Here is a 9,364-nt window from a genome sequence, read left to right as displayed (position 1 = left end):
AAATATAACTAAAATAATAAAATAAAAAATTATGAATATAACTCTTAACATTGGCTGCTTAGAATATAGCAAGTATCATGTCTGAAAAGATGTGGCATTGGGGAGTCACAAACATGGACAAAGTTGGTATTTTTCAGGGACAAGAAAGGAATAATGGATGAGTTCACTATTGCCTGAAAGACCATGTTCTGGGCCCCTCAAAGGTCATGTGTGTAAAAGACGTGAATACTCTTGCAACGTGGACAGATGAGCTTTAGAAATTTGCTGGATCAGACCAAGGCTGGTCTCAGCCCAGCACTTCCTTTCCCACCATAACTAAATTCTCCAGTGCGCTCACAAGCAGGATATGGAGAGTTCCTGCTTTTGTGCCACTGTAACTAATATTCAGAGGCATGCTGATTCCAGTTCACTGAAGTCTAATAAGCCTTGAATAGACCTGTTCCCTATCAATTTATTCAACTGCTTTCTAAAACCATGAATGAGACACATGGTGTCTCTCTGGGAGTAACAGAGAGTATTTATTTTATTTATTTATTAGTTCAATTTGTATGCCGCCTTTCTCCGGAGACTCAGGGCGACTCTGGAGAAAGTATGGAAGGAATGGGACACAATTTTGACCTCAAGTGTCAAAATATGATGTAAATATGATGTAAAATACAAATTTTATAAATAAATAAAATAAACTTGAGTTATGGAGAATTAGTTGGTATTCTGCCTTAGGAAGTAAATTTTCATTCAAGTTGGATCTTGATTCATGTCAAATGTGTCAGCCAAACTTCTTTTAAAGAATGGTAAAAAATTATTTGATGTCTTGATGCATACTGAATCATGAGATCAAAATGCTTCCTACAAGGTTCTAAAGAACTGCTTATAGCAGTTAAAGCCCTAAAATAGAATTGTGAGTGTTCTTCTGTCCTTAGAATAATACAGTGGCAATTCCATGAAAAGATACATATTTTGCTAATCTGCAGAACCCTTTATAAAGTCTGAGCAAAGCATTTCAAACACAAAATGGCTGTTTAATTTGTTTTAAGCTTGGAACAGACATTTGTTCTGATTTTTTGTACCAGTCTTAAGACACAATGGAATTTTTGTTGTTTCAAGTATTTTGACATCCTGTAATTGACTTGTTTGCTTTTCCTTTATTTTCTCCAAGCTATTGAGAGTTCATTAGCCAGCAACCAAAGATTACATTGTTGCTAACATTGGCTGGCAGTAGTTCAGAGGAGAGCTGGGTGGGGTTGGGTAGGAGAGAGTCAGTTAAGTATCTCTTCAGTGAGTCAGAATAATTTTGAATATAAGTCAGACTTCTACCTGATGGAAGGCAAGTTTATTGTGGTTTTTAAAATTCCTTGCTATAGGGTAATAATATGAAATGTTGCTTTCCCTCTGAATTCCCTGACTGTTGTGGGTTTTCTTTTTCAGAAAGCTTGTCAGTTGCAAAAAAAAAAAAAAAAAAACCCTGCATGTGCATGTATTGCAAGAACCCTCATGGAACTGATAGTGAGAAGTTATTTTGTAGTAGCATAAGGAAGGGACTGCATTATTGTTGTTTTTGGGGAGGCATATTGCAGTTTTGTAGGTGATGTTTTTCAATTGTTTAAAGTTTAGCAAGTTGGTCAGCGTTTCTGTAGATCAAGTGATAAACATTCAATGTGGAATTTTACCACTTCTAATTTAATGATACTTGAAGTATTTTGAGCTATGTTTGAGCTGACTAAGAGTTCTGTTTGTTGTCAAGCTTGGAGAACATTTTTATAAAGAAAAATTGAATATATGCTTATTTTTGTGCACTGTCAATCGTACTCCAGATGGAAACAATGTGGGTGTTTCTAGGCAAAGCTATAGTAACACCACTTTGACTCATAGACTATTCACATAACATGCTAACCTTTTGTTTTACTTAGCCTTTATTTTATTCATTAAGTCTGTATGACACCTAAACTAGATAGGCTATGTTTACACAACTTGTTGAGCAGAAGTGTCATTGATTATTTTGGTTCAGATTGTCATACAAACACAATCACAGATGGCATTCAGTTCTCTTCATGTTTTATTTGTAATTTGTGGAAAATAACAGCAGGAGACTTTCCTGTGTTTCTTGCATGAAAATTTCCATTGGAGCAAACATCAGGTGAATGCCATCCTTCTGAAAGTAAGTTAAAAAAATATGGGACAATACAATGTTGTTTTTAATGCAGAAACAGACAGAATTTCTAACTTGTCTTTAAATACAATTGCATTAGTCTTGCTCTGGAACAATTGGCAAACTTTTTAAGAATTTCTCCATATTTTAAATTCTTCTTCATCCCAAGATTAACAACTGCTGCTATGAAATAAACAGGATTGAACAAAGCAGTTTTATTTGGCTGACTGGCTCTGATCAGATCTTGCTTCATTAGGCAGCTTGGTGATGAAAACTTAGGAAAACATCCTTGAAGAGCAAATCTAGTAGTTGCCAGAGGCAGCTTATAATTTTTATTAATTATCAAGGTTAACTGATTAGGTGCACCAGTGTTTGTGAAGTGAGAGAAGAGTCACAGCAGATGTACAATTGCATTTGTAGAACACAGTAATCAAAACTAAGTTGAAGCTTAAATAAGTGCCAGTTCCAAATTGCTATGGGTCTCGAACATGGGGCAGATGCATAATGACACACACATTTGCATTTATAATGATAATAAAACAAAAGCTATTTTGAAATCTCTCTAGATTCTGGGATAGTTTTAAAAGGATATACCTGATATATCTATATCTCCAGTAGATTTTTTTCTGTCATTATTTGTCTATACTTTCCATAAAAAACAACAACAGAAAAAAATGATTTTAAAAGCCAGTTTTCCAACATGTCCTCTTTGGAATTAAATAAATTTGTATTGATTATTTGTGTAAGAGGGTTGCATCTTCTTAAAGACATATGGAACATGGAGTTAAGTTAATGTTACTTGCTTGATAGGAATTAGGCATAAATCAGAATCTTACATTGCATAGAAGTAGGTGTCAGTAACACCAGTAACACCAAGACTTTTAAAACATTTGAATCTTTTTAAAAACTTTAAGGAAGATTGTGAAAGAAATTTAACTTTGTTTCTGCCATCTTTTAAGGCCTGTCCTCTCTAGAATACATGGCACTGTGAAAATACCCTCGTATACACTTTCTATGTTTTTATAAGTGTAAATGTAAGTTCAATGCCTTTTCCTATAAAATTATCTCTTACGCTGATATTTCTGGTTTTGGCCATTTGTAATTGACTAAATATATTTATACTGTTAACTATCTATTCTTTTTCTAGAATTTCCTGCCAAGGAGCCCTGTTCTAGAATTACTGCTGAAATCTTAATATTAATCCTTATGCAACTTTTGTGATTATCAGATATCAGAGATACACATTTTAGAAAGAAAAAATAGAGATTGAAAATAGCATAGACTATGCCTGAGCAAGTAGTCATGAGGTAAGAAACTACAACAAAGTTCTTCCAACTTTACCAGAAATGTTCTGACACTGTTTGGAAGACTTCCAGAATGGTCAGAGCAGTTTAGACAGAACAGTTTTTGAAAGATTTTGAATTTGAAATGTTTTTGCAAACACCAGTACAAATGTCTTTTCTTTTAGGGCTGCACTGAAGCAATTTATTCTGTACTGTGCTAGTACAGTTACTGAAACTAAGCAGGAACTTGTTCTTGGGACTGAAGATAAACAAATCTACTTTTCAATTTTAACAGTTTTATGCTGTAGCGTTCCTGAAAACTTTATCTCTTCCCTAACTATTTTTGGACATTACATTTTGTCAGATTTCAATTTCCAAGGTGATTCTGCTGGTAATATAAGTCACACCAAAACAAATTTTCATGGTGAAACTGTAGCACAAAAACTTATCAGTAAGTCTGATTCCATTTTAGACTTGAAATAAGACAGTGGCATCTTCTTCAACTGCAGCTGTTAAATGCAAGACCAGTTTATCTTTAATTAATGGTTACTGCTGCTGTTAAGACGTACTGTCTTTAACAGTACTGTGCAAAAGTGTTAGGAAGTTGTGCAGAAATGCTGTAAATTAATGCTTTTAGAAATAGAAGTGTTAATAGTTTATTTTTATCAGTTAACAAAATGGAAAGTAAATGAACAAAAGAAAAATCCAAATCAAATAAATATTATATGTGACCACCCTTTGCCTTCAAAATAACATCAATTCTTCTAGGTAATTTGCACACAATTTTTGAAGGAGCTTGGTAAGTTTCTTCAAAAAACATTATCAATTTACACATTTTTGCACAATTGCCTAACATTTTTGTATAGTGTTGTAGATTTTCAAGATTTATGTGCCCTTGTCATAAATTATTGGCTGCTTAGTCTTATTGTTTATATTACTTTCTATTTGACTATTGAAGAAAAACACTTATAAATATGATGTTGCACTAGCCCAAATGGATGCTAAACAATATTTTTGCACCCTACTTATATCGTGTTTTCACTGTTCCCCAGAGTTCCATTGGTTAAATGGGCAGCAACGGATTGGAATGGAATGGATGGAATAGAATAGAATAGAATAGAATAGAATAGAATAGAATAGAATAGAATAGAATAGAATAGAATAGAATAGAATAGAATAGAATACTGACCAAGAGTGACTGGACACACGAGGAATTCGTCTCTGGTGCATAGGCTGTCTGTGTACCTACAAGCAAAAAGTGATAATCATGATCATAAAGTACAATCATCATAAATCAGTAATAGTCATAAGATATTAAATAAGCAATCAACATAAACCATAATAGGATACTAATAAAAGCAATCAACATAAATTGTAAAATACAAACAACAAAATTATACTCATAAGAAGCTAAGGAAATAGATAATAGGAAAGATGAGAAAGATAATAATGCAGCCCTACTAGGTGGTTTGACATCCCAGGACGTAAGACAATGTTGTGGGAATTACCGCATTTTTCGGACTAGAAGACACTCTGAAGTATAAGACGCACCTAGCTTTTGGGGAGGAAAACCAAAAAATATCTGCCTCTGCCTCCCAGCAATTTGCCTCCGTACAGCAAACAGCGTGGTCAGTTTCAGTACAGCCTGATTTAGCACGAGCAGCTGATTGGTGGATCTGCCTGCCAGAATACTTCCTATCAACTGTTCACGCTGCGGGGACTGCTGCTGATTGGTGCCGGTGCCAACCATCGCCACTGCCACCTATCACCGCCTCCATGTGCCCCTTTTTCAGCCTCCGCACATCCCATTTTTGGCCCATTCCAGGCGGCAGGGATCACCACTGTCATCGCCTATCCCCACAACCTAGAACAGCTGATAGGAGGTATTCTGGGAAGCAAATCCAACCGCCAATCAGCTGCTCGTGCTAAATCAGGCTATGCTGAAGCTGATCCCGCTGTTTGCTGCAAGGAGGCAAATTGCTGGGAGGGAGAGGCCGAAGGGTGGGGACTGCCGGGTGGGCAAGGCTTCGGCAACATTCACTTTATAAGACGTACAGACATTTCCACCCAGTTTTTTTGGGGGGGGGGGTGTCTCGTACTCCGAAAAATATGGTTGTTTAGCAGAGTGTTGGCATGGGGGGGAAAACTGTCCTTGTGTCTAGTTGTTTTGGCAGGCAATGCCCTCTAGCATTTTGAGGGAAGAAATTGAAATAGTTTATGTCCAGTTTATGTCTAGATGTGAGGGGTCTAGATATTTTCCCAGCCCTCTTTCTGGCTCTGTATTCATGCATTTATTTAAGAAAGTAAGCCATATCACTTCTATTTACTAAGAAAACAAATGGCTGTTAATAGATTATCAGTCTACTTGGCTTTGATGTAAATATTGATTTAACTAGATGTCATCATTATACTAATACATACAAAGGCTAATTTCCCTCTTATATCCCACAGCATGAGGGAGTGCTGTCAAAATTTTCCCCAAATATCAGAAACAGATCAGTCCAGTCTATAAGACTTTCCCACTAAGTATATGGTTGCAGTACTTGCTTTCTTTGATGCAATGAAAGCATTTTCAGCTAATGGGAAAAAAGTTGCTTTGAAGTTCAAAGTCAGAGTTATTTGAATTTTGCAAATGAGTCCAGCAACTGCACCAGTCTTAAACGGGCATACTTTTTTATGCTTCCCTCAGAAAGGAGAGCTTTAATGACTAACAGAACTGTTCCGAACTCACAGAAGAGCCCAAGCTCTTACTCCAAATCATATTAAGAATGCACAACCCTATTCTAAGCATTCTTTGTTCTGTTCCGTTCATTTTAGTTTTTTATCTTCTGTTCATTACTGTGTGTAAATGCCATTTTTTTTCTTACAGAATTCCATTGCCAGATTTTTAAAAAAATCTTTTTTAAAAATATAGAAGCTCTTAAGATTCATCTCAAATGAGTCAAAGTATGCTGGAGGAAAGAGGATGAAATATAATCAGACAAAAAACCTATAATAACATGTTCTCATCAAGGAAGGAAAGAAAACAATTTAGCGGCATGATAGAAACTTGACCAGACAAGAGGCTATTGTTTTACAACTCTACTTTGTTCCTTAAGGTGTAGCCAGATTTATGGCTTAGATCACCCGGTATTATGATGACTCAGCACCACTGAAACCTTTTATTTACAGCACCTTATTAGTTCTGGACAACAAATTTATTCCAGCAAAATATAAGGGCAAAAATGTTTCATCCTGCTATTAGAAAAAGTGTTTGGGGGACCCCAATAAAAGCCTTGCAGTAATGTACTCCCCCACCCCCCCATTCAAGTGCCATAGTCTTCTGACCCTTTTCACAAGTATTTGCATGCTAATGTTTGAATCAGTATTGTGAATTCTGCTTTATTTGTTGCCTCTGTTTATATGTACTTTTCTACATTATTTTTTTATCCTCTCTTTTTCTGACAAAACCAGAACATAGTACAAAACAGTCTAAAAGATATACAACCAACCTAGAGAGAATGACATGAAAATGTTTCTCAACAGATTGTGAATGAAAAATGCACAAGGAAAAATGATGTGAAAATGTAGGTCTGTATTGCTTTGCCTGAATGGATGATAGAGCATTTTAGTGAGTAATTAAAACTTGGAAACTTCCCAAGTTTATTAGACATGAGTTTCCTTGAAAACAATGTTGGGATCATAGGCCACATGTAGAAAAAAATATTCAAAACAACTCTTTAAATCATTTGAATCTTCAAGTCCTGAATCAACATAGACAAAACTTTAGTTCTAGCAGTTGTGATTTTTTTTTTCAATAACTGCTAGCAAAGGTAAGCTGTTCCTGATTATCCTCTAAACAAAGAAGTAAAAACAAAACAACCCCAGACAGATAAGACAACATTGATAAGATTTTCGGTTATTGATTTCCTGATCCTTTTTTTAAAAAAATTAAGAGGCTTTCAAAGGAGAATAGTGCTTTAGCTATTTTGGCTACATGTATCAATATTTTAAGGTAATGAACCTTTGAGTGATTGACTAATTAAGTGCTATGTCATTGTCAACTACTACCGGTAGTGACCGCATAGATTTTTCTTCATGACCATCTATCCTTAACTTTGTCTTCTGGAAGGTCTGTTCCAAGGGTGTACATGTCCCCACAGGTCTATCCACCTTGTTGGTTGTCCCTTCCCTTCCCTTCCCTTCCCTCTCCCCTCTTTCACTTTCCACCTTTCCCAGCATTACAGTCTTTATTCCATGAATTTCTAGTAAATTCAAAGCTACAAGGACTACAATAAGTAATCAATTTTAGATGAGTGTTTTTCCTTTTTTCCCCTAACAAGATATTAAAATTATGCATATTTTTAAAGAGAGTCTATAACAAATAAGGTGTTTTATGACAAAATGTACATGCAATTTCCATTATCACAATAATAAATTCCCCATCTCTGAAGACAGTAATTTTGACTTCTTAATTAGAGTATGTGTGGGTAATTGTACAGTATCAAAAGCCAAAACTGTATCTACAGGTTGGGGCATACTCTCTGGCATCAAACTTTAAAGCAAATCCTAAATTGGTACTGGTTTCAGAATGTTCCAGGAAGTACACACCCTTACGATAACTGTTTCTTAGTGTGTCTAATTAACTTGCCCATGCTAGCAGCTACAATAATTGTCCTAACCTGCTTCTGCCTAGACTGTTAGGTAGTGCTGAGCAGGGATACTCAAATTAATGGCAAACAATTGCCCAAAAGCACACATTAATTAGAGCTAAGTCTTCTGACTCATTTCCTGCACATTTCATGCTTAGTGAATACCTTTCCTTTCACTAAAATAAAACAATATGATAGCTTTTCAGTATTTGAATTTGCCAAACAAAGAAAAAAGAATTCCCAGAAGGGGAAATACAAAAGGATTTGTATTTATTATTTAGCAATGCCTATTTGACATTCTCAGCATTCATAGAGACTACCACTTCTGTTAAAAAAAAATACAACTGCACAAATATAAACTTTAGGAATTATCAAAGTTCCTATGTACCAAAGTTCATAGAAACAAAGTTCCGCCATCTGCGGAAAGGATTTTATAGTAACTTCAGACATAGTCATGTATAAAATCCAAAAATGTCTTGCAATTAAGTATCTTTTTCCAGAAATATTTTGTTCAATGTGGCAACTAACATTTTGTTTGACATTGCAAGATGACAAGATGATTGAAAAGAGATTTGGCTAATATTTACCTTGCACTAGGAATTTTTGAGATATAAATTCAGAAGTAGTATATTTCTGCAGCATGAATTCTACTTAATTGTTGTCTTTTTATCTCTATGTGTTTGTTATGTTGCAATTTTGGGGGCACCAATGGAGCTGCTACTCATTATGGCTGAGCTATTATTCCACATACAAAATTCAGCAGTCTTTCTAACAAAATAATATGACAAAAAGAATGCAGCTGCTATAGGTGAATATAACTCCCATTTTTCCTGGAACTAAACAAATTTATCCCAGTTCTTATTTGAATGAAACAGATGCAAATCAGTCATTTTAACAGAAATTATTTCATAAGCTTGGGTAGTTATACAAAACTGACATGCACTCAGAGGACTCAGTCTGATGGCACTAATCCCTTTCTATGAGCAAAAAGCCTCACTTGGTCAACACATAACTAACTGGCTGTTAAAAATGGCAGTATGTCATTTTTAATATGTTAGACAAGGAGTCTTTTCACTATTTGCAACAGCCTTATACTGACAGTCCGCGAGCAACTGAAGAGGTACAACTTTAACCCAGAGATCACTAAGAATGGAATTTTACACCCAAAAAAAAAAAAAATGGTTTGTAGAAAAGCTAGTGAAAGTTAAATTCATATTCAAACTTCATGTTTCCATTCAATAATATATTTTCTGTATGTTGTACAATAGGGACTAGCAAAAGGCTGATCAGCAAAGATTACCACT

The sequence above is a fragment of the Pituophis catenifer genome, unplaced genomic scaffold (assembly GCF_029215685.1).
Source record: "Pituophis catenifer annectens isolate HBS135680 unplaced genomic scaffold, rPitCat1.0.hap2 SCAF_6, whole genome shotgun sequence".
NCBI lineage: Eukaryota > Metazoa > Chordata > Lepidosauria > Squamata > Colubridae > Pituophis > Pituophis catenifer.
The sequence above is the reverse complement of the archived record's forward strand: the minus strand, read 5'-3'. Positions refer to the sequence as shown.